Below are 25,571 nucleotides of genomic sequence, written 5' to 3' on the forward strand. Positions count from 1 at the left end.
CCTACCACACCGCGTGGCAGCGTGGATACTGGACGACGTGGGCAGGGCAGTCTGGTTCACCTGGGCTAAGAGGAGCCCTAGGTGAGGAAGTCAGAGTCCTCGATAAATCGAATTACAGACACCTGCTGGTGAGAAGACCCACACAAAGAGGCTCTTTGTTAGCGTTACAGTGTACTATGTGTTAGTTTCATGTCTTCTTGCCCGTGCAGGGGCTGCAGGGAGGGTCTTCCCAAAACCCATTGCCGCTGGGAGGACAGCTAACCACGTTCTGGCGTTTCAGTGCCAGCAGCCCCTGTTTCTGCAGGCACGTGATTTCAAACAGATTTCAAAAGTGCCCCTAAATAAATGCTAATAGCTGCTGGGTCTAACTATTTGCTGGCCCAGTGGCCACTGCTTTCCCGTGCCAGACATGTGGGGCTGCCTTCTGCCGCCTTCTCTGCTTTAGCTCGACTCCCTCATTAAGCATGCTGAGGAAAAGATGCTTTCTTTTATAAATTAGGCTATTAGCTCAGATTCACTTTCTCTTTTCACTTAATGAAAAGCAAGTTTCTACAGCATGTCAAATAAATAGCCCATAAGTACAAAGTAGTCAAGTTCTTTTAACGTATTTCTTTGAAAATGGGGAGTTCTTGTGGTAGATCCAGCCTCGCATTTGTATCAGTCACAACCTTCAGCAAAAGAACGATGAGCACCTTTGCACCCCAGCAGAAAGCAGCACCACCTCCCTTTTGATACCAGCTGTACCTGCTTTCAAAAGCACTCTCTTTTCCCCCTTCAATTTCCTTTTAGGCTTTCCTTCTCACTCCCGCCGTTGCTCAGCCCATAAGGCAATGCTCTAGCACCATGTCTTGCTCTGGTTCCCAAAGAGTCTCATTTTTTGGAAGGATGAGTTTTCTCAGCATCCTCAAGCCACTTCATGTTTTCCCTTCCTTTTTCTAACATAGGCTCTATCCCTTTGTTCTTGCTCACCACTCTTACCCTCTTTACTGCTTTTTTCTCATTTTTCTATGGATCCATTTTTCTTTTCTCCCTTTTTCCTTCACCTCTTTGCTTCTCTTTTTTCTTCCTGCCCTACCCCACTGAAGCTTTCTGGCTAGATGTATTACCTACCGTGGCGAGGGGAAGCAGTGCATCTGAATTCAAGTTGCGCTACACCACAAAAGCAATACTATATATACCTACAGAAACAGCAATACGTAATCTTAGTGTTCTCCCCTCCCTGTGCTAAATTCCCAGATCCAGAAGCCTCCCGTTATCAAAACAGTTTTAAATAAATCCAAGGAGAAAATTAAATAGAAAATAAATTGGGAATTTATTGCCTGATTCCAGAGCACGCAGCTCCTCTCACTTCAACAGCTCTTCCACACACCCTTCACCAGGCTCCGGCTCTGCAGAGGTGTCTCTATTCACCTGCATGTTCCCCATTCTTCCAGAGATGATATGGACACCCTGTATTGCCAGATAAGCAATATTCCACTCTTCCTTGCCTAAGATTAAAATGAGTATGTTAATTTATTTTCTATTACAGGCTACGGCACGAATGAGAGAGGGAGCGGGAGTGGTTCAGCTCTCGGCTTTCTGCTTAGAGCCACGCGCCGCCCCACAGACGGAACGTGCCTTCCTGCACACACCTGGCCGACCGGTCCCTCGCTTTCATGGTAAACCTTAGATACTTCTGCACAAAGTGGGTGTCAGTAAATAGCTACTACTCTGACATCATATGACTTTGTGCTTTTTACACCTCAAGCAAGTGAATCCTAACCTACCTTCTACCCATATCCTTTCAGGACAGACCCTCCCTAGCAGAGTGCATCTGGGTGACATGCAGTCCCATCATAATCAATACAACATCATCAGTGAAATAAAAGTGCTTTAATTGAAAGCCATGTCAGAAAAATCAAGAGTGATGCCAAGAGATGATTTTTTCAGCCCTAAAGATGATAAGAATAAAAATGTAAAAAGTATTTGTTCAGAGGGTGGAGAACTAGCTAGAAGGAGATAATACTACAAGTTTATACATTCTGTGTTATTTTCTTTCCATTTTACAGAGAATAATTTCTAAAGTGCCTGTCACCCATGTATGAATTATTACATCAGGCTTGGGAGGTTGTAGACACAGAGAGAGACTAAACACACGTATACTGCACCTATACATGCTGACACATAACTCTTTCTTGCACTGCTAAATGGATACAGAGGAAGTAACAAAGAAATGGGCCTCTCACATTTAAATTAAAAGCCAGAAAAGTAAAGTCTTCTTGCCAATGAAAAATAATGGAATATTTATATATGTGTTCATATACGTACATACACATAGCTACACATATACCTGTACACACACTGCAGGAGGGTAGGAGGGAGAATGAGACACGGGAAAAAACATTAAGATCTTCCTGCTGCCTCCAAAACACGGTAGTTAAGAGGAAAAGATCCAGTCCTTGCATACAAGCAAATCTCCCAAGATGCGGTCTAACATGTATCTTTTGCTTTCTACTTAGATGTACTCTCTGACTACTGAATTACAGATTTAAAATATGCAGAATCGGTGCAGGAAACTGTGGGGAAAAGCAGAAATAGATTCCTTCTGAAGACTCAATTGAATTACTCTGAAAAGATTAATTAAAATTGAATTCTCTTTTGACACAAAATCTCCTGTTTGCTAGTTCTTGGTATGTCTATTACCTAGCTTCCATTAGGAGATATTATACTCTGTAATGAAATAAACTTCAAGGACCCTGTGGGATCAAACAAAAAGTTTACTGTATTCTGGCAGCAGCAGCAAGGTTACAACGCAAGCTGGCATGCTTAATGAAAAAGGGCTGACATATTATCATGGAGTTCCTATCAGTAATCTCTATCATTGCTTTTTAAGGTACAGAAGGGCAAATAATTGAGTGTTTGGTTGATTAGAAAACAGCTTGATTTGCAGAGTGACAACCTAGAGTCAAGTCTTCATTCGGTCTTTTCAAAAATCTAGGGAGCGGGGAGGGGAAGGAGGGGAGCTTCGTAACTAGAAAAGGAATTACTAGAAAAGAAAAGCCATCGGCATCTCCAGCATACAGATGTGGTTTTGCCATCCGTATTTGGGGAAGCGATCCAGAGGATCACTTGTATTAGGGACCAGTGCGAATGAATTAGATACAAGAGGGAGAGCATTTACATTGCAATTGGTGCTTCAGGTCTGCCACGCCATAAAATATTGCTTTGTGCTTTACCATATCACACTGGGAGGCTAACGAGATGTTTGACATACTAAGAAACCATCCAAAGTGAATGTGAGGGCAGAGTCCGGCCCTAGATGATATTACGGAGAATTTCAATGCAGCACTGAATTAACAGAAGCACAGAGTTGCTGACCACTTTCACTGTACGAGGAAAATCAGCTCGAGAGCACGAGAGCAAACCTTTGTGTCTCTTTTATTTCTGCATGTTCTCCTTTTCTGGAGAGACTTACAAAGACAAAATGAAATCCCCAGTGCCATAAGCCTTTGCCTCGGAAGCTGACACTCATGTGTAAAAGAGTAAAAGTGTAAAAAGGTTGGTTGGGGCACCATAACAGGGCCCACAAAACATGTACTCGCCACATCCCAAATCTGTGCTTCCAGCCATGCAGCCAGCAGCCTCGTCATGGAAAGTTAAAATGTAAACACAAGCTGCTGTTTTAGTGCAATCACACAAATGCAGCAGCTTGTGTTCTCTCTTCCTTTATTTCCAGAATGGACAGAATGCTTGAATCAAGCTAAAGGTACTCCTTTTTCTTTTTCCTCCTTTTTTCTTCTCTGTAAGTGCCCAGTCAATTATATCTTGCTCACACAAGTAATTCTTACTCACCTTATTGCTACAGTGACAGTTGACAGCGTTCAGACTAAAGGGTGCCAAAATCTGTCTTTCCCTAGATATTAAAAATACAAACAGAAATCAAAACCAAGCAGACTAATAAAGGATTATAAGAGCTGACAATGCTTTGTGAATTTAAAGGTTACGTTGCTTGGTTCAAAATAAAACTGAAATCCTGATTCCACCCTGAGCTTTTGCCTCCCCTTTTTGCGCTGTGTAAAGGCATCCTTCCCTTTGTCATATGGATAGTTGTTCACAAAGGAGTTCACTGATATCACCTTGCTCATCTAGTCCAGATGGCCCAAAGTGATGAAAATCCAAAGGTATTCCAGGAAGTGACCTTGGAGTTGCTTTTGTGATTCAAAATTCAGGGAAGACTGGAAGCCTGATTCTGGAAGCATCACTGCTTTAGCTCTACAGAAAGCCAGTGCACCTAGGCAGCAGCTGATTTTTAAAGGACAACAGCAGACTTTCCCCAGTTGACATCTGCTACAATATTCCACAATCCCCGATTTACAAAGGAAATAAGAGCTAGTTTGCATCACATGTGTCAATAGCCAGGATTTTTGCCGTCTTACCCTTCAGATTCTGTTACCTCTAATGAGACGAGATGACAATGCCTGTTCAGAAATGAAAACCGAGAGGGAAGAAACAAGAAAAAATCTACAGGCCAAAGATAGTTTACTTTTTTTTTTTTTCTAAACTGATCTGCTAGCTTTCCTCAGAGAAGTTGGCCAAACTAAAAATCACACATCTGTGCTGCCCTCACTTTCTGCGTGTTAAGATAGATAGTACCACTGCCCAAGCCACGCCCGGCTCTGCGAAATAAAAATTAAATCAACAGGGTTTTTGCAACACAAAAGCCACCCTCTCCCTTTTACGGAGTACTATTTGAAATAAAGATGGATCATAATGTGAGTCATTTATCTCTCCTCTCTGATGCATTCACACACACGCCTACCACTGCAGGGGGATTGAGAGAAGTGACCTGAATCTCAAGCACCCTTGGGTTTGCAAACAAACCCCAACCAATGAGGTTATGCAAAGCCAGTCCTAAACCTACGGCATCCCCTTTACCCCATTTTTTTTCTCCTCTCTGTATTTCAGTCAGTGAAAGTACAGGAGAAACAAGATAAAATATCATATAATGAAACCATGTCTAACATAGCAGTTCCAGAGCAAGGCATTCCCATTTCACAGGAGCGATATTTAAGCAAGCAGACTAGGTGAAATCCCAGTTGACTTAAATACATGTACTTAATTTAATTGTTTATTGAAAACAGCATGACAGATGCAAAAGAACAGTAGAAGGAAGAACAAGGAACACCAGCTTTCTCTGCAGGCTCAGCCCCCCTCCACAAGAACCATGCGCAAAATCTATTCTTTACATTATATGTTGGGGAGGGGGGGGAAATGTAGAACTGGTAGTAGTAACATGAGAGGGAAAAGACAGCAGCAGTGAAGGAAAAAAAGACGTGGAAGGGAGATGTGGTCAGAAGTGGTTTTATTTGGGCAATGTGTGTGGGGGATGGACGATGCAGAGGCGTGCGTCCTAGGGTAAAGGAGCAGAAGGCAGGAGAGGCTGAAGGGAGAGGAGGTCCATGGTAGGGGAGCAGGAGCCAGGTCTAACCTGAGGCTAGGAAAAGCGTTGTTTGTTACACTTTGTAGTTATTTTGTTTTGGATGGTCCTCAGAACAGTTCTTCCTCAGGAGCAGGCTTACATGCCTGCACTGTGCTCCCTCTCTGCTGAGTCATACCAGCAACTTACAAAGCACATAAACTCCAGAAGAATGAATGCAAGTGTCAGGAGATCTGCCCCTGTTCCTGGCAGCCTAAAAAGGAACTTGTTTATGTCACCTATGAAAGGGCTATGACACATTTCTTCAGTGATGGAGTGATCCCACCAGGATCAGTTTTGCTGGCCAGCATTAAGCATATTTTTCTCCAATTCATCTTTCCAGTATGATTCATTCCACTCATCCACTTGGAAAAACAGGCTCAGGGTCATCCCAAACGCTGCACAGCGAAGTCCATCTCTATACTGATAGATCAAGGTTCCATTTCTTGCCCAAACCCGGACAATAAGGAGCTGCACAGGAGGTGCATATGAATTCTGTCCCTGAGTTTTACTGTCTCTGGAAATGACAAAGTGAATCCGTCCAGGAAAGCCAAACCATTCCAAGAGAGCCCAAGCCTCAAATGCCAGAACTGGATGGGACCTGAGTACATCTCTAGCGGAGAACCAAAGTTAGCACAGCACATTGTTTTACTCACAACAAATTACATCTTAGAGAGCAACATGACCTGGCAGAACCAAGCCCTCCAAGTTCCATCCTTCAAAGGGCCATGGGCAACCACTCCATCTCAACCACACTCCTCTAGGATGAACAAAACAGGAGCAGTAAAATACTCCAAACACCTGCGCCCTTGTATGTTGTGTGGGGAGTATCTCAACATACATCTTGGTATGTCCTACTGAAAGAATCTCTTCCAGCACCTACTCAGTGTAATGAGGACAAAAACAGCTCCTGGTTACTCCAGATTGTCAGCCGGGTTTCCAAAGAGTACTTTCAAGGGCAGTTTTTGGGTTCTGAGCCTGGTAGGTCTTGCTGTTCTCACTTAAGACTAAATCAAACGCTTCTCAGGCTTCCCTGTCTAAACCACATTGCTCCTTCTGGGCCTTTTGGCTATATTTTATGAAATAACTGATGTCCTCTGTCTCTAGGGGACAATTTGCTACTGCTACCAAAGGATGAACCATATGATCTAATACATCTCTTCCAACTCTGTCTTTTGAGGTTTCTATAATTTTTCTGGAGGTTTTTATTTTTCTCCCAAAGAATGGTTTGTGTACCCAACAATTTGTCCCATTGATATTCCTTGGTCTGATAAAGATACTCCTTCTCCATACAAACCTTGCCACTTCTACCTTCCAGATACTACCCACGCAGAAGCATTGCTCCAGGGGCAGGGTGCATGGAATCATTTCATACTTTCTTATTCTTTGTTAACTCCCAGAAAATTCACTTTTATTCTGCTTTCTTCTATCCCGAGCATTGCCCACCATTGTGCTTTTCCATGACCCTAGCTGACACTGCCCCATTCCCCAGCCTGCTGAGCTCACCCTCTCTGGCTGGCTGCAATGTAAGCAATTTTTAGAAAACCATCTTCAGAGGAAAGCTCTGCTTCCACAGTCAGGTATGGCTATACTAGACTGGTCATAGAAGACATTTAACTCAAGTCCAAGTGTCTACATGGTTCCAGGCAGCTGTCTGAACCATAGTTTTACCAGACATCCTTTACGTACCCAGTTCAGATGGGCATCAAAACGAAAGGAGCTTACAAATGAGCTTGCTTCCCCTTGTAGTTTACATATGGGGCTCAATTCCAGGTGCATTAGCATCCCCTTATGAGCTGCTTTTTGATGGAAGGATCCAAAGGGAATGAAGGATTAGAGATCTGGGAGACAATCTGGCCTAGATTTGCTTTAGAATTTCCTATGAGGCTCTTAATTTGCTGCTTTGTTGCACTACTCTGGATGTACCACTCCAGGAGCTTTATTCACAGGGTCTGCCTTTGGGTCTCTGCGGTATTTCAGCAACACCGGAGGGAAGGGGAGGGGAGAAAGGTGGAAGGAAAAAATGAATACTCTGTCCTGAGGTTTTGCCTGATCTCAGGAAATCTACCAGGTTGCAGACAAATGTATACACATACACATCTTTCCCCGCCCCCCCCCCCCCCCCCCCAAACCTCAACTGCTTTTGCTGCTTCTATAGGAGGTTGATTTTGAAATATCCCTTCCAAAGCTGGGATGGATGTTTCCAGTGTTGGGGTTTATTAAGTTCCTATGGCAGCTATTGCCAAGGCTGCTTTGTCATATATTTCTTTGCAAGAGAGTTTAAGAATGGCAGAGAGGCTTTGCAGATAAGGATTTGAATTGCAACCTTTACACTAGAAGTGTAATAGGAACATTGGGGAATTAAATAAAATTATATTTTTCCTAGATGTCTGCTTAAAAAGGAAATTCAGGATTTTATGGATGCCCCAGAGACAAACTATTACATTACATTCCTCGCAGTTCTTATTTGAGTACTGTCTGTTTGAGCACCTCAAATAGCACAGAATCATTCATAAAGAATGGGCAAGAGAGACTGTGTCCCATCAATATTTCAAGCTTGGTTATCAAATCAAGAGAAATACATGAGTTCTGCTCCAGCTCAACGTTTGCAGGTTTGATACTATTGTTTGACAGTTTAGGGGGTTTTCCCTCTGCATTCTCTGTCTTTAATATTTTATATAATCTTCCCGTTTATGCTACTGTGATATTTATTAATTTATTTTTTTACTTGGCTGCACTAACCAGTTTTCTCTTTTCTCTTTCAGCAGGGAGAAATTCACACTCATTTGCTATTTGTGGGGTGATGACATAGTGTGAAGAAGCAGTAATGATGACTGACTGATAGAAGACACCATATGTTCTCTTCATTTTTCTCTGTGCTATTTTCTGAGACATGAATAAAGACGGAATACAAGATGAATTTTCCTATAATATAAAATTTTAAAAATTTTAACTTCTTTTTTTCCTCCAAATAATTGGCAGGATGGGGGAAATAACCTTTTTTCTAAAGGATTCAGATAGCATTGGTATAAATATCAGGCTCCAGATCACTGAGATAAATAACTTCCAGTCCTTTCCACCAGAAATATTTTGCATGTGTCTAAGCACCAAAACCATCTTTACAATTAATTTCGTACTCCCCCAAATGTTTTCCAGCCTTCCATAGCAAACATTCTGCAAAGATGAGTTGCATTTGCTTATGACTAAACAAAGGTAAACAATTCCTTCCAATTTTGAAAGAAGTGAGATTATATCTAGGATTCTAAGTGACAATTTGTAATGTACATAACCAGCAATCCTGATTGCAAGCATGGTACTAGTATCACTAGATCACAACAACAATACTAGATTATAGGCTGGGATATTTCTTTGCACTCTGAGTGTATGAGTCCGTACAACTAATAATGCAAAAGATCCCCTTCAGTAAATATTGCATTTGCTTTAGCATGTTTTAATCTCAACATAATTAGAAATCTCATTTCATACAAATACCCAAATAAAAATTCCTTATTGTTAAAGCATACGCATTTACCAAGTATATTCTTTTCTTATATATATATTTTTTCCCATTCTGTCCTCTTATTTCATTCTACCCTCTCAAAACCAAAGCTTTTTGATTGTTGCTCTTCCTCCTAACTTTGCAATAGTCACTATCTAGCACCAGACTACAGGCAGAGCCATAAGCATATCTGCTCATGTTATTAAGCAGTCGGGAGCAGAAACAAAGAGGTAAACAAAAGGGATTCACATTGCCTTCTGTTCCATTGGAGACAGAGAGGGAAAAAAGTAAAAATAAATCCTCCCAAATACAAAAATAAATCCCAGAAATCATTGTTTTGAAATACCTTATTTTTCAAATTTCCAAGAATGTTTTGCAAGTAATGGAGACGAAATTGAAGAAAAACGTAATTGTGAGTCCTGCAGGGAGGGAGACAGAGAACTCACTGTAACTGGACCTAATGCCAGGGCCCTTATCTGGGCTTTGTTTTCAAGGTCATTCATTGAAAGCATTTTTCATAACACAACCTGAAAAAAGAACACAGAGCCACACTCTGCTCACCCTGCTTGCGAAAGCAGCCACCATGATATAGCAGGAAAGTTTCCTTACGCCGCACGAACAGGAGTTGGCCCTCAGAGGACAGTATTGTCCCCAGTCACCTGCCATAGCAACAGACATCAAGGAATGTTTTACATCTATAGTATGTAACTCAATGCACTTTCCCCAGTTAGACTTATTTATTTTTGCTGTTAAAGCCTATGCACACTGCATCACAAAGAAAATGACAGAAGGCACTCAAGTAAAGCAATGATTGCAGTTTTCATGTAAGGAATGTGTGTTATTCTTCTTTTGAACTCCAAGTGGTATGAATGCATCTCCCCCGGAAAGCTGTACCACATGCACTTTTTTTCCCTGTGACAAAAGAATTATATACAGTCTGATCTCAAAACTCTCAATCAAATATTCCATTCATCAGCAAAGAACTGGCTTGCCTAAAGACCACGGGATTGGGTCCCTAATCAATACTTTAATAAATAACACCTACTTAGTTGCAACAATTGATTGCTAGGGAGCAGACTAAGTATAATGTATTCCTGTTAATCGAGTCAAAGGATAAATGTCATAGTTTATTTATAAGACACACCTGGAACTATTCAGAGGGTTGTAGATACGATCCATCTTGGCACACATTTAATACTGCATGCTCACAATGCCTTATTAAGGATGGATGGAGGGTACACCAACGTAACACGGCTGGCTCTGTCTGTCGGCAAGCCCCGCCGCCGCTCCCTCCGGGCTGCCAGCGCTCAGCTCCACGAGTCCCTGGCAGAATGGGCAGCTCCTGGGACCCACCGCTCTCCAAGCTGAGGAGGGGGTGCAGAGCACAGCGTACCCCCCTTGATACACGGGCTCTGAGGCTACTGTTTTGTCTAGCTCTGATGTTCCTTAATTTCTTCCAGTGGCCACTTCATTACACCTAGCAATAGCCAGGCATGCCACAGAGCCCATTCTTGGGGACCCTTGACATGACCTGGTTTTGCTCTTAGTAGACTGTTTGTTCCACTGCACAGTTGTGCGGGAAAGTCCTCTCGGTATTTTAGGGTGGGAAATAGCCAGCAAAGAGTGCAAGCGGCACCTTCTGTGCAGTTACTCCACAGTTCACATCCCAGGCTCTTGAGAAGGCACCTTGGTCCCTGCTGTGCCCCGGCCACAGCACACCTGCTGTGATTTATTGTTTGAGGGCACCATCACCACTTCAGTTCTCCTCCAACTACTTCTACTGTTCCTCCCCTTGGGGTCTGTGCTCACAACCACCTTCTCTGGGAACTAAGTGCGCGACACCGACCGATCTTCCCAGCTGGTCTCAAAATACACCTCCTTCCCACACCGCTGTTAAATTGCAGACCGGAGGAGGACATGCCCGGCGGGATGCTCGTACCCACACCGAGGGGATGACAGGAACCTCCCTGCCCCGTTCCTCCCCACAGAGCCGGCAGCAGGACCGCAGGGCTTCCCCCAGCGCCCTGCCTGGGACCCCCCCGCCGCCGCTGCCCCCCCGGGGGCTGCAATGCCTCGGGCAGACGCCCAGGCACAAGCTCCCGGCGCCGCTCCCCAGCAGGAGCCGTGTGCGCGCCTGTGCGCTCACACACACGGCGACACACGGCGACACACAGCCACGCTCCTCTCGGCAGCCCCCGTTCCGCACGCCGGCATTTGCCCTTCAGACAATGCATAATTCAGCAGCCTTGAAGGCGGCCGGGGGGGCGGCCGGCGCCGCCACAACGTGTCAAACTTGAGAAGCGAACGGCACCCCTGGAAAGGCGGCAGCGGCTGCACCGGCACCGGCACCGCCACCACCACCGGCACCGGCACCGGCACCGCCCGCGCTCTCCCCGTGCGGCGGCGAGGGACGATGCGCCGAGGGCGCAGCAGGGCCGGGCCGCGCTCCCCGCCGGAGGCCGCCGCACCTGCTCCCGGAGGTGCGCAGCGGGGCGCGGGGCGGGGGCGCGGAGGCGGCCGGGGCGCGGCGGCGCGGGGGGGGCGCGGAGGCGGGGAGGGGGCGGCGGCCTCTGCCTCCTCCGGGCGGGCTGTCCCGCTCCGCTCCCCCCTCCCCGCCGAGGATCGCCGGCGCGGAGCCGCGGCTGCGGCGCGCAGAGCGGCGGCGGGCGGGCGCGGCGCGGAGGATGCGCTGAGCGCGGCGAGGCGGCGCGGCCGCGGCGCAGGTCAGTGGCGAGTCCCCCGTCCCCGGGCCGGGCCGCGCCCCGCCGGTACCCCCCCGCCCCGCCCGGCCGCTCCCCAACTTTTCCCCGCACCACTTCGGGAAAGTGCCCAAACTTGCGGCGGCGCCGCGCTGGGGCCCCTCGTCCCGCGTCCGTCCCCGCGGCGGCGCGACCCCTCCCCGCGGGGCTGCCCCCGGCCGGCGGCGCCGGTACCGGCGGGCTGGAGGGGCAGGTGCGGCGCGGGGGTGCCCGGGGCTGCGGCGCGTCGGGCGGGGCCGGCCCGGCCCCTCGGACACGGGGCTCCGCGGGGCGCCGGTGGCCCGGCTGCGGGTGAGGGACGGAGCCGGCGGCCCGGTGCGGGTGAGGGACGGAGCCGGCGTCCCGGTGCGGGTGAGGGACGGAGCCGGCGGCCCGGTGCGGGTGAGGGATGGAGCCGCGGGTGCGGCTCTGCCCCGGGCTTCGGTAACGCCGGTGCCAGGATCCGAAGCAAACTAGTTGCTAAATGCCGGCACCTCCCCGGGCTGGAAACCCCGTTCCCGGGGGCTCGGGCTGCGCGGTGTTAAGGCACTTTCCCGTGGCTGGAGCCGGTCCGCGGGGCGCCGGGGGCTCGCTGTAGCCTCCGGCCGCGGTAAGCCCCGCACCCCGCGCCCTGCCCGGTGGCACGGCCAGCCCGGACCTCGCACTGCCCCCGCACCTCGGGCCCGAGGAGCGCACGTACCCGGACCGCGGCAACAGACAACGAAGGGCAGCTCCGTACGGGGGTGTCTGCACGGGGTGCTGTGCCCCCCGGTCCGCGCCTGGCTGCCTGGTCGGGTTTTTAAGCTTTCTGAGGGGTTCGGCGAGCCCCTCCTTATCACGGCATCACAGCGCTGCTTTCCCTCTGTAGCCGACTTGCGTTGTGTGCGGGCAAAGAGGTTTAAAAACACCCAGAGTTGCTCTTTTTTTTTTTTTTTTTTTTTTTTTTGCGTTGGACACTTACCCTGAAATGCTTGTCCTTTACTGCAAGATTTAAAAGTTGCAGCTCCTCAGAGAATAGGCTGTATCTACCAGTACCAGCCAGGGAGGATGGATGGTAAACCTGAATGGTCTCCGAAGTGAAAATCATGAATGCAGTCGCTAAGTCCATTTTGTTTATTAATGATGCTCATCATTTGATGAAAAAGCGATCACCAGTTTAGCCCGAGAAGATTTCATTTTGTCAGGTGCCTGGCGTCTCATCAATTCCTTTCATGTCCCCGGGATTTTCTCTTTTCCAGGAGCAGGCCAGAACAGCTCTCTGTGTTGGGGATAACCGTTAAGCTCTCCTTTTGAATTCATGAGCTTCCAAATTAAACTTTTGCTGACACCTGCTACCTAGCCTGGTTGAGCAGAATGACAGTGTCACCCGGGCTGCTGGAGCTCTGCCACCAAGCCAAGTAAACAGCAAACAAAAATGGGTATAAAGTGCCTGGGCTAGGTCACACCGCGATTTGGGGGAGCTCTGGGAAACTGCGTCTACTGGAAATCTAATCAAAGTCTGCTCCTAATGGAGCAAACTTTCCGACAGCAATCACAGGCAGGAATTAAATCCATAGAGTAGATGGCAACGGAGATTAATAATCATCATCCCAATTAGCTGATGGAATCAAACAAAACAAAATGAGAGTAAACAGAAAGCTGCCTCTCCCTCCCCCTCAAATCTTGTCCCACCTTTATTTATCCGGTGTCACGGATCTCTCCTCAGCGTTGGTTTCAAGTGCCAAAAAATTTAGCAGGTGTCATAACATAAGGTCAAGACTTAATTATTTATATGGAGACATCAATCATCGTGTGGGGATGATTTATTTATAAATCACCAGAGCTGTAAAATGAGACAGTGAATTCCGATTTCCTCCTGCTCATTCCTGAAGGGGACCAGGAAGGTCCAAGCTGCCGCCGAGCGACCTTTGGAGCCTGCGGAAGTTTCTGCTGGGCCCCACACGGAGGAGAGTTTTCTACACCTTTTAAATCATGTAACCAAAATGTCACCAGGGAAATCTCATGCATATTTGCTACATCTCAGTAATGAACACTTACTGATTATGGATTATCTGGAGAATTTAGCTTTTTAAACATTATTCAAATTTTTATGTTTATGTAAGCTAATAAGACTGAGGAGATTCAGTAACTACTCTTTGCCTTATGGCATTTGAAAAGTATGTCCATTGGGCTTAGCTCAGCATCTTCCAGAATCACTTTTAAAATACTAAAATAGAATTTTTCTGCCTGAAAAAACCCACCCTATCTGTACTCAGTATAATGCTCTTTGCTCACAATTAATGCCAAAAAATCAATTTGCTAACATGCTTTTTATGTTTCTGCTGATCACAAACAGGATGGCACAGTAAAAGCTTTTATTGCCATCTGATTAGTCCACAGTGGTGCTAAGTAAATAGCTTGGGCTAGTACGGCTGCAAGACTCCTGTGCTGAAAGCAGCAGATTCAGAGGAGTGTGGGGTGCTGAGCACCAACCACAATCCTGCTCCGAGTCATTCAAATACATTTGTCAATTGTATGAGCAGAAGCAGGATCATCCCCGATAGCTGGACAAAGTACACTTTAGGGCGTTCATGAACCTCCTCCTCTGGACTTCTGAGGAAGGGTTAACTACAGCCAGAGTTTCTCAGAGATTTGTCCGTTTATTTATCTGTCAATTGAAATGGTGCTGCTGATCTAATTTACATGATTGTGCTTCAGACAGGGAGGTGATTAACACAGACTGAGTGAAACTGGTAAAAAAAAAAGGCAGAGTACAGAAAGAGTGAGATGGAAAGTTATGGTGAAAAGGAGCAGAGCTAGGAGGGAAGGTTTCCTTTGCTCTCCTATCATTATCTCGTAAAACTCTGTGTAGCACAAACCCATAAGCTTTAACATTAAAAAGGATGAGTTGAAGCATGAGGAGTATCCAGGGCAGCTTGTGATCCTTCTGAACTTCATGGCAGGACTGTATTTTGGCAAGAGCAAGTCAATAAGCTGTCCTGCACATCCATTACACTGTTCCCACTGATCTTAAAAGAAAACCATTTATCACTGTATTTCAGCGACAGAAACACTAAAATAATATTTCACTGGGTTTGTAAGAGGATGTAAATTATGGGTAAAACGATGGATGAGCTGGCAACATCTTCAAGAAACAATTAAGACATTAAGAGTGTGGGAAAATATTTTTAGGCATTAACCAATCAGGGAGAAAATCAGAATTTAGGACCTGATTCAGTTACAAGATGTTCCTTGAACACCCTCTGGATCTTGCCCAGAGCGTGTGAAAAATATGAAAGATTAATAGTATTTCTTGTAGGCAAGACCAGTCAGCTGCTTGTGTATTTTTATGTTATACTGGGTACATTTATAGCATTTAGTAATGCCAGCACTGTTCAATATAAAGAGTAACAGATGAATGTATCATGAAAGAAGGCACTGGCAAGGCAGGTGGGAAATGATTTCCAAAATATTGTAGCAACCAGGCTGGGAGAAACGTAGTGAGATGGTAAACATAATATACTAGACCTAAGTGGCTTTATCGAAAGCCAGGGTTAAAGCCTTAGGCTGAGGGCCACCGATGCAAGACTGAGCCCTACTCACACACCACACAGAGGAGGAAAGCCAGGACTCACTGTGTGCAAACCCCGGCAAAGACGGTTTCCACACCACTCTGTCCCCACTGCATCAGAAGGCAAAAGTGACGATGAAATCCCAGTTGAGTGCAAAGAGGAGAAAGGAGGGGAATGAAATTGTCATGGCTCAACTGCAAGGAACAAATCGCAGATTTCCCTAATCAGACAGATGATGCCTAACTAGGGCACAAAGCGAACCACGAAAGAAGGTGGCAGATTTCACAAATTAGTCATGGCAAAAATGGTGAATTTCACAGCTTGAAGTGAATTCATGTTATAGGATGAAACAGCACAAAGTGATTAAGAGCTCTAACTGATAGAAGTAATAAGCATGTGAGCCTTAGTCATCACGCAGCAGCCGACATTTCTCCTTGACTTCAGCTGAACCACTGGAGCAACACCTTCAGCCGCCTCCTGTTTACGGTGCAGAGTGGGAGTTGGTGGGGACAGCCACAACAAACAAGGTCCCATGGATGTTTCCGGGAGTTTTACGTCTCAGAGAGGTGCAACCACAGCAGTCCAACAGGAACTGGAGCAGCCACTCCACAGGGAGACGTTCTGCAGGCACGGTCTCTACTCCCAGCGCCACCACTGAAACCCGGAGCTGTGGCTTCAGCGGTGGAGCACATGCTGCGAGAAGAGCAACTCAGGGGATGGCAGGGCCCCCTCCTCACAGCACGAGCCCACGGGTGAAAAGCAGAGCAGGAGGACGCCTGAAAAAGGTTGGAGCAAGGTGGGGACACTGTTGCAGCACACTCCCTGCCATGCTGGGGACAACCTTCCAGGGCTGGCAATACTGCTTTTGGAGCCATTAGGTGCTGGCACGTGCCGCCTCACGGTAACCATGCCACAGCATGCATCCCGAATAGTAACCGAACATTAAGCAGCTCATTCAATGGCTTTCTTCTGAAAGCCACCCAATTTCCATTCTTTCAGGGGATAAAAACCAATGTCACAGCCTCTCTCACAGGTGCTGTTACATGACTCTTGCTGGCAAAACATTTCAATAGCTGTTACAGTGTGTTTTCAAGGAAAGCTGTGTTAACAGATATTGGAACCTTACCCTACCATTTGTACCCCTGCTTAGACAAAGATAAAAATTCTGGAGAAAAATGTCACTATTATGTCTTAATTATTTTGTTTGAATGTATGCTCTTCTATCATAGTTATTGAAAATCCATAGAGCAAAATGGAAGCAAAGTGAGCTAATACCAACCAGGACGAGGCTGCCCGGCAGATTTCCTCCTCCAGCAGCATAAGCCTCCTTCGAACCCTTTCCCCTTCGTGGCAGACTGCTGCCCAGCCTCCGCCAGCCCCCCGGCAGCACGCCCCAGAGCAGCGTGGCTTTGCAGGCTGCCAGGAAGGTTAACAAACCCCGGCACTGGCAGACGGAGCTGAAACTGCGGCGGAGTCATGAACCCTTCAGAGAGCAGAGCCTGCCAGCTTTCCTCTGTTTATTGAGGGTGTTCCAGCATAGCCAGGTCCACTAAGCGCAGCTGTATTAACATCACACAGGGAGAGGGGAAGCTGTTGAAGCTGCCAGGACAGAAGCCATAGAGGAATGTGATGGGGCAGTGCCAGTTCCTTCAGATCCCACCTGGAAGTTATTAGCCATCCGCTGGAGGCGGCGGAGCACCTGCATCCCAGAATATCAACTGCGCATCATTTGCACAGAGCCCAGCTGAACCTCGGCTGGCCACTGCGTGGTCACAGCTCTGCTCCTCTGACCCAGAGTGAGCGGGAGAGGATTTTAAATTGCACACCAAAGAAACACCCTAAGAGGAATTGATCGCTCTTGAATGGGAAAACAAAGTTTGAAAAGAATTAACATTTCTAAAGCATTTCTGAAGGAATGCCCTTAGACTACTAGTAGGGAACTAGAAAGGACTTCAAAAAAGGGAGGGTGGGGAGAGGGGCCCTCTTCTGAATTGATTTTAAAACTTGGCAGATTTAAGAAACCTTCCAGTAACATTTTGCGGATCGATGCTAATTTGATGCATCGGAGCTCAGTGCTGTGCCAATTCACTGTCAAACTGATATTAACTAGGTATTTTTGGAGCATGTTTACAGCTCAAGGTCCATTAAATATGCAGACCTGACAATTATTGCACCTCCCTTAAAATACTTAATTTGAAATGTGTATCATAGCGTCCATAAACCGTCTTTCACTTTTCATCAGAAAGAAGCCTCACTCACTCGGAGGTGCAAGTCCTGGCTCCTGGAGAAGGGGCTGGAGGTTGTGCCGGCGCAGAAGGCAGGCAGAGAGGCTGACTTCTGTCTTCAGTGCTGCCAAAGAGCAGCACGACCACGACAAAACCTCCTAGGGCCTGACCTGCCAACCTCCATTCTTACAGTAACCAACCTCATGAAAGTCAGCTCATGTCAGTAAATGACACTCATTGAGAGAGCAGTAATTACCTATGTTGGGAAAGGTGGCGGGATCAGTTACATCAACTTTCTGAGCGGTTTTTGAACCTGAATGCCTGCAATCTGACATCCACTTATAGCCAGGAGCTAAATGAAAGTCGCTTTGTTTTTTAACAGTTGCCACTTTGAGCCAAAGCCGCAGAAGATCCTGGTTTTTAAATCTGGGTCCCTTTAATACCTGCATAGAAATGGTTTGAGAAATGTTGGTTTCTCATTCTGTTCAGCGTGACCCTCAAATGCAAAAATTACCCCCTTCTGAGCTGGGAGATTCAAAGCAGTAGTTTTGAAGCTGGTGACATGTATACTTAGATGAGTAACTTTAGGCACCTATGTTTGAATATTTGATTTAATATGCTTTCATTTTTGTACCCAGCAACGGGGATACTACTTAGCTCAAAGATCAATTAATTTTTCTGTTGCTTTTAAGTTCTTTAATGAAAGATGTTATATCAGTAATTATTTAATATACTTTAACTTTCTTGCATGAGCTGCTTGATCTGCTTAAAGCATATAAAGCAGTATGAGCTGAATTAGTAAAATAAATTCAGAAATCTAACGGGTGAATCAGAAGTTAGACTAGTGCATAAGAAGGGATAAAAACTATGTTGCTCTTTCACTTGGCAAAAAAACCACACAGATTGTTGCTTTGTGAACCTTTGGATATCTCATTTCTTAGGGATCACAAAATCTATTTGTGAAAAGATCTATGAAATAAAGGAAGAAATTGTAAAAGTAGCATCCTGGTCGATAAAACATATGAATCTGCAGGCACATACACAGGAGGATGCCGTGAATCTTCTCTTTGTGTTGCAGTTCAGAAAAGCAGTTATTTTCTTCATTTTAGCAGATACCAAAGGCTCAGAGAAAGCAGTACTTACAGAATGCAGCCTGCCCTTTCTTGCAGCAGAAATGTATTTGCCTGGTTTCTCAAGTAAAAGAAGAGATAATCCTGTCCTAATCTGCCCTGACTGAAACTTGTTCATCCGGAGGTTATCACAGCACTGGGGTGTAAGGCGGAGAGCGCCCAACTGTTATTTCATCCTTGCATCTTCCACTCCAGAACCTGGGCTATCCAACACAGACTTCTACATCTGCTAGTTCGAGGGAAAGTTCCTTCCCTGCCATCTCTAAGATTTTAACAAATACTCAAGACATTTTTTTCTAGCTTTCCCTGAAAGTATACTTTATCACATTTGCATCCAAAAAACCCAACTCTGCAGCTATGGAAGCCAATTTATTACTTTTCTGACTTTTCTTCACAACAGCTATTCAGATCACAGTGTTAGTGTTTCTTGCTAATAATAGTCCCTTCCCTGGCTGCAAAGCTCTGAGTGTTTTAAAGAATCAGTTATAGAATAACTGATATAGAATAGCAAAAACCTCCTAGTTCTGGCTCTATGGTCCATCTGACGAAGCTGCTGCCCAATAAACTACGACTCTCGTCTGCCTCCCCAAGCCCGCCCCAGACTCTCCAGCATCTCTTCACCACTTTCCATCACCTAGCTTAGTGCCAAGATGGAAGGATGGCAGCTGTCTCAGCACTTAATGCCAGTATTCCTCCTTTGCAGACAAGGGGGGAGGGGATTTGCTTTCAAGCTTCCCCTTTTCCCACCGAGACTGACAATAACATTATCTCACATCTTTAAATATAGGTCTCAGAGTTAACAGTGCAACAGCCAGAGGCAGAGATTTTACGTTTACGATACAAATAATTTACATGGATCATTTCTTTTTTCTATTTTTTCAACATTTAAAATCTAAAGTAACTTTTGCATCCTTAAAATAATTAATTCATCCTTTTCTCATAAAAGCTATATTGTTTTAATGCTTTTGAATAGCACTGCCCATATTGTGTATGCTACAACTTCTGGAGGACTCAGCATATCCCCACAGCATTAGATACTGCATATGCACGTAACATACATGGGGGCCACTGCCCAAGGTGCCTATAGCTCACGTAAAGCTCTTCTAGTTCTGCACCTTACACAGAAGGTCTACAGCACCGATGGCAGTCTGTATGTAGTATCTGCGAGTAATAAATCGTCACACTTACCTGCGCTGTATTGTTCTAACTACATTGCTATTAACCTCCACTGCAGCATTTTTACTTCAGAATACTAGAATCAGCTTGTTGTTTCAACCTTTGGTTTACACTGGGAGAAACTTGAGCTTAGGTTAATGTCAAGAGTTTATCTGAGGTCTCTGCTATAATATCAGCATGTTGCTAGCACAGAAATTCATCTGGTTTTCATAAATATTAGATAGGGCTCTATCATCATCCTCATCATTATTTTGGGCCGGTTGGAAGAGGATCCCCCCACGATTGCAACCCATTTCTGAGTTGTCATGGAAAGTCAGTTGGTGATATTTCAATCAGTGTTCTTATAACAAATTCCATTCAAATTCTGTCTGAAAAGGGAGTTAAGGTTTCATCCTGCTGCTTAGAGAATGATATGCTAAATGCAGCTTCCCATGGGCTTGGCTGCAGTCCAGCGCTTCGTAATTTATAGTTCTCCTTCCCTATTCTGGCTGTGACCTTGGGACCTAACTCTGAAGTTCCCCCAGCTACCGGCACTCTGTAAAAATGCCGGCCCGGAGCCCTCGGCACCTTCCCACCCAAGACATGGCAGCAGCGGGGCAGCTCTCGGTAAATCCAGGGCAGCAGATCACCAGCGCTCCGGCACACAGGCAGGTGGGGAGCAGGGAGCCAAGGGGAGTGCTCATTTTCTCACTTTTACTAATAGGACCAAATCACGGAACATTGTTCTTAAATGACAGAAATTATTAGCTAACTTCAAAGCATGAAACGCATTTACAGAAGAGGTTTAAATTATATTAGCCAAAGGCATTTTCTGTAGAGACAGCCACAAAAAGCTCTAATTGGAGATCTCCAAACAGCTGTTGTCCCTATGTATTTATATTGGAAAAATAACTTGAAAGATTATGTTAACATGCAATTAAAAAAAAAAAAAGTTTTAACATTATTACTGATCTTATTGATAGCATACTGGGGGTGCCTAAGATGCTTTACTGAGAAATGTGTGTCCATAGCAAGAGGAGCTGACAACCCAGATTCTAACATGCCATTTTTAACAGAAAAATTGTGTAATTGAGAGAAGTTATTACCCCTTGAAGATTACATTCATTATAAATTGTAACAGAGATATGTCTTCAGAATGACTGTAGTTCCCTTCAGTTAAAATAGCTATTCAGAAATACGATCGTTTGAGCTTATGTATGTAACTGTGGATTGTTTCAACAAAGTTATTGAAGGAAAGCAACTTTGAGGAAGGTACAACAGACCCACGCAGCTCTCTTGTGACTTTATTCTTTCCAGACTTTCCAAGGACGTACCTTCTGGAAATACTTATTTGCATGTACATATCTGGATTTCTTAGAATGGGGAATTCTTTTAAAATAAAGAAGGGTGACTTTTAAAATCATGATTTTAAAAGTCTTTTAGATCTGTTATTTCACCGGTAATTGTCAGGGATTTTCAGTACAGCAAATGATACAGATTTACCTTTAAAACCAAAGAAAACCGAAACTTCATCGGTTTTGATTTTCAGAGTATTGTGTCTGATCTTTTTAGTGATTGGCATTTACCATAAATGAACCTGCTCTGTAACCTGGTCATACCCCTGACTTAACATAGATCTCTTTTGAAAACACTTCTTCTATTATCTGAGAATTATTACATTAAGTAGTTCTTTGTAAACAAGAAACCAACAAAACCAAGAAACTCCCTCTGCAAGATGCTCATCACTAAGATAGCTCTGGTAAAACATTCATCATCTTTCTGGATCAATCTAAAAAGTGGTGGCTCTCAACTGGAGAACTTCAGCAGAGATTCATTAGGCTTTTCTGTTTCACTAACACCACAACTAAAATGAAACTATTTAAATGGTACAAAATTGTTTCAGATACTACGTCCCTACACCAGTGCTTCTTCTGGCCTCGCAGTAAAGATGCAGCAGGCTCACATTTAGTGTAACCCGTCTGCTTTTGTACGATGTGCTGCCGCCTCTTGTTTTCCCCCAGTCCCACAAGCACGGGTGGCAGCCACCGAGCAGCCGTGCAGTGATGCTCCATGTGTGCTTCATTGTAAAGAAAGCACCAAGACAGGGGTGTCATGCAAAAAGACGTCTCTTCTCTGGCAAGTTAGGGGCAATGCCAAGTGAGATTTGTGGAAAGGCCCTTAGACGGCCACAGTGCTCTGTGTACAGATATCTTTGCTGTGGTTCCCTGACGGGAAAGGGCAACAGGCAGCATTTATGAAAGGTTTCTATATAAGAGGTTTCTGTGCTATACACTGAGTATTTATTCTGGCAGTGGCTCTGTCAGCGTGCCGTAAACCACCCTGGGTACCGGTTGCTGTGTACCTGGGAGTTTGACTAGATGCCAACCAGCGGCCAGCTCTGTGATAACCGTGTATCATCTTGCAGCAGGACCCCACACCCACGGGTAGCAGCAGCCCTCCTGCTTCCTCCCACACTCCTCCGAGTGACAGGACCCCGCCTCCAGGGTGTCTTCTGGACTGTGAACTTGCTGTCATTTATTATTAGCACACCTTACGAAGTGTGCTAGGCACACGTTGGAAACACCTTTCTCTCATGTGTCAGAGAATTAGTATCAGCCTGTCTCAGACCTGGCTGACCCCGTTCCCTTGCATTCTAGGGCAAAAAGAAGTAGCAGGGAGATCTTGGGCAGTGGGGAGCCACCACCAGAGCTCATAGGGTCCTACTCACTCAATTCCTCCAGGAAAAGCCTTGTCTTCAAACAGTCCCACTCAGCCCTGGAAATCTCCTCATTCTTTTAATGGAGACCATCAGAGTTTGCTTGAGGTGCTCCGAGCAGAGGCAGGGGTTTCTTCCAACTTTTCAGTTTTGCAGAGAACCTTTTATATGATTATTGGTGTTGTTCATGCAAACCTCCAGCTCTTCATCCTTAAGTGACTTTGATATTTCCTTCTATAATCCATCATTACCAGCAGCCCTCTTGGCTGGACTTGCCTTAGTTACAACCGCTCCTTCTTCCTGCTGTTCTTCTGACTCCTCTGTCAGCGGGATAGAAAGCCAGACTCAGTAAGAGGGGACAACACGGAATTCATCTGTGTTTGGATAGGAAGCAGGGGGTGCATGATGGATAAAGGAAATATGTAAGAGCAAGCAACAGAGGAAGCAGCTGGGCTAGTTCAAAGAAACAGCTCTGCCTTGTAGTTCATGTAGTGCTAGATGACATTACCTGGAGCACAGCCTGTGAGACCACGAAGTACTCTTTCAATCTGATCTGGCTCTTGCGTGTGTCTGATTAAAGCGTCTCTCTCTTTCTTCCAGTGATGTGCCATCTCACTAGTTGCATAAACCTGGCAGTTATGCTACACTGGGCACTTTCCCTGTTCAGCTATTAAACTGCCCTTTCGCTTTCTTTTGTCAGGGCTTCTTTTCCCCCCTCTTAATATCTCACCTAAACTTTTTCTTTCTTAGCTTCAGGCCATTGCTCCCTGGCCTACAATTTTCTGAGACTGTGAATAATTCCCTCCCTTCATTTCTATTGTTACCTTGAAGGTATTTATAGACTGTGATCATGTTCCCCCTGAGCCATCTCTTTCACTGGACTCTATGAATTTAGCTTTCTCAGCCTCTTCACACGTTATGTTCTCTAATCCAGGTATCATTGCCCTCCTTTGTTTTCATTTTCTTCTTTTGAAGGTTGGTTACCAGAAATACACAGCATCATGGTTTCACATGGCTGTTATTCATATTGATACACATGCGCTTCCCCCAGTCAGCTGTACTTTCTTACCCAGAGGGGCTATTTTTGTTTATATTGGTTTACTTTATGAAATTATCTCTCTCCTCTCCAAATTTAATTTTGCAAATGAAGATATACCACATAACTCTCCCTTTTGCTGCTAAGGTATCAACAGAAGACAAGGCTAAAGAAGACAACTGACCGTAAAGACTCCTAAGGTCAATTTTTGTTTGCTGCAAAAACCTTGCCAGCGTTAGGAGTAGCCTTCTGCACAGGGCAGCTGTGCGCATGGGAGGAAGGGCTGTCCTCAGGATGATGCCTGCACCCTGTGTAAGGACCTCTCTGCCATTCTGGAAAGTAAAATCAGGTGTCTGCCCCCAGCCATGCAGTTTCTCCATTTAGCATGGTCTTCTCTGCTTCGAGTCAAACAGTAATTTCTGTCCTACGGAAAATTGTAATTTTGGTTTCTTTTAAGATTAAATAACTTCAATTTTAAAACTTGTAACGAAATACTAAATTCTGGGGAAGGAAATTCAGTTTGGGGGAAGTAGAAGTGCTCCATGTAGATAGTTTTTACCTAACCTAGGTACTGTGATTTGGCTGTACTGACCTATCTCCCCTAGTAAGCTCTCGGCTCAGCTCATCAGCTGCGTGCCCCACAGGCAGTGCAGGTCCCAGCCCACCCTGCCCTGAGCTGTCCTCAGCAAACCCCCCGGCTCGGCCCGCCGCTGGGCTCCACCATGCAGCACTGCCTCTCTTCTGCTTGCTGCTTTTTCTAAAGTTTATAACAAATCTACAAATGACAAATGTAAAAAGCCTCAGGAAAAGGTTGTATCACATCGTGGAAAAGGAGACCATGCCTGGGAGTGAGACCTTTGTAAGAGGGAAGAATTACAGCTCCCCCAGAGCAACAGGAAGGTTGAGATGAAGGGAGAAGTTTGAACCTAAATTTGTAAAAATATGCCATATTAAGCAAAGTCGAAGTACTGGAAGATGGAAAAAACTTCCTACACTGTAGCATGTGTGGCTCTGTGGATGTGCCCAGGATTAGATTTCTGCACATCTCCTGCTCGGTCTGATGCCTGTCTAGAACTGGACACTAATGATGTCCCTTGTAAGACAGAATAATCTATCAAACTAACCAGTACTTCTCCAGCTTCTTCCTTGTGCTTCCCCGTCACTCTGTACCCATCCCTTGTTTTTACTAAGTTCTTTATTGTTTGAAACAACTGTCTCTTCTTGTCCTGGGCTTGTACTGGATTTGCAATTAGGATCTCAGTTCTGAAAAATTATGAGGAAAAAAATTACCTGTAATAATATTACTGTGTTTAAAATAACCAATTCTTAGTTCTACCTCAGTTTATTGAAAAAAACCCAAACCTCCAATAACTAATAATAGCAATGCTTATGAGCACTGCTGTCATAAAGGACATGAAAAACCTTCTAAAAGATCTCCTATTTTCATACTGTATAAATATTTATTCTTAGCAATATCGTCCATCTTACTAGCACTTCACCTCACTCTGTTTTGGCAGAGTCATGACAGGCTTCATATATGTCATATATGTCCACAATACAAAGTGGACAACCAACATCTGCAGGTCTCATATCTGTGAGAATTAAACTCTGAATCATTTTTCTGTTCAGAGGTTGAACCAAAATTAGCGGGGGAAGGAACTGCTTCAGGTATGTCCAAAATACAAGTGTTTCATTATTATCACTGAAACAGAAATCTTCAAAATAAAAAATATTTCCAATTGATATATCTTTTTTTGCTTACAAGTATCAAAGTAAAACATTTGTGGTTGGGTTTTTTAAGTTTAGAGTAATTTGAAAGATGTTTAGTCAGTTGCTACCCACATTTTAAAAAAAGAACATGCAGTTCAATTTACAAATACTGTGTAAATAAAAGATCCCAGCAAGGTTTAGGAAGAATTACAAGAAATTATAATCTCCTGCCTTTCAGAGAATCAGTGTTTTTAACAGACACCAAAATGCACGCTGGAAATAGGCTGCTGCTGCTGCTTCTTGTAGTTCATTACTAAATGCAAAATGTTTGAAATATGCATTGTAAGATGACTTTA

At 45.0% G+C, this 25,571-nt stretch overlaps 1 protein-coding gene across 2 annotated transcripts in view; it reads left to right on the plus strand.

Moving 5' to 3' along the window:
- The first annotated feature begins 11,102 nt into the window (after window positions 1–11,102).
- Window positions 11,103–25,571, plus strand: part of CHST8 (carbohydrate sulfotransferase 8) — a 185,732-nt gene continuing 171,263 nt past the window's right edge. The window contains exon 1 of one of the 2 annotated variants that reach the window (XM_055726998.1): window positions 11,103–11,434. The gene's annotated coding sequence lies outside the window, so the exon portion shown is untranslated. Of the gene's footprint in view, window positions 11,435–11,476; window positions 11,678–25,571 lie in introns of those variants that run through there. The other variant, XM_055726997.1, reaches the window with a different exon arrangement.

The sequence above is a fragment of the Falco cherrug genome, chromosome 14 (genome assembly GCF_023634085.1).
Source record: "Falco cherrug isolate bFalChe1 chromosome 14, bFalChe1.pri, whole genome shotgun sequence".
In the NCBI taxonomy this organism is placed as follows: domain Eukaryota; kingdom Metazoa; phylum Chordata; class Aves; order Falconiformes; family Falconidae; genus Falco; species Falco cherrug.